At 40.2% G+C, this 625-nt stretch overlaps 1 protein-coding gene across 1 annotated transcript in view; it reads right to left on the bottom strand.

The window, feature by feature from the left end:
• Positions 1–625, bottom strand: part of FOXN3 (forkhead box N3) — a gene marked incomplete at its 5' end in the record, with an annotated part of 167,491 nt that overhangs the window by 165,846 nt on the left and 1,020 nt on the right. The window lies entirely within an intron of this gene.

Raw genomic sequence — 625 nt, 5'->3', positions numbered from 1 at the left:
TTTTTTTTTTCAAACCTTTCAAACCAACTGTAGTTGCTATGTAGGGTTATTTGTTTCTAAGGCAACAGCGTATATCTAAGTACTAATGGCCTGTCCTTTTGCCAGGCAACAAACAGCCTTGTGATGCAACTGCACCTGTCTCAGCTACGCGTTACTATGGAGATGCTCCAGTTGCTATGGCTACCATCACGCTAATCGCCTAGCAAAGGCAGACATACAGCAGTCTTCTCAGAGAGCCCAGCTGTTCCTCTCTGTCTCTTGCAGAAGACTGATTGTCTAGGGCCTGTGATGGAATGCTTCTCAACCGAGATGCACAAGAACTTCATTAATGCTATTTCAGAGGATCACTTTGTGCTCCCTCCTGTAGAACAAACATCAGACTAGGAAAAGAATCTGCAAAAAAAGTGGACCATAAAACTATTGAAATCTATGACATCGTGCCATTCCTAATTAACATAAACTTAGAGTCCAAGGATAATTTCTTTCAATTGAGTGGTTACAACAGAAACATTCCTACACATTTTTTATTCTTTTGGATAGGGTTGAGGGATGCATTTCAAACCCAAGCACTATGTATAGATAATATCCATTTTAAAATCTGGTTCTGTGTTACACGGCTCTTTTT

Source organism: Galeopterus variegatus, unplaced genomic scaffold (assembly GCF_000696425.1).
Source record: "Galeopterus variegatus unplaced genomic scaffold, G_variegatus-3.0.2 Scaffold2160, whole genome shotgun sequence".
Lineage (NCBI taxonomy): Eukaryota > Metazoa > Chordata > Mammalia > Dermoptera > Cynocephalidae > Galeopterus > Galeopterus variegatus.
This window is presented reverse-complemented; position numbering and strand designations above follow the sequence as displayed.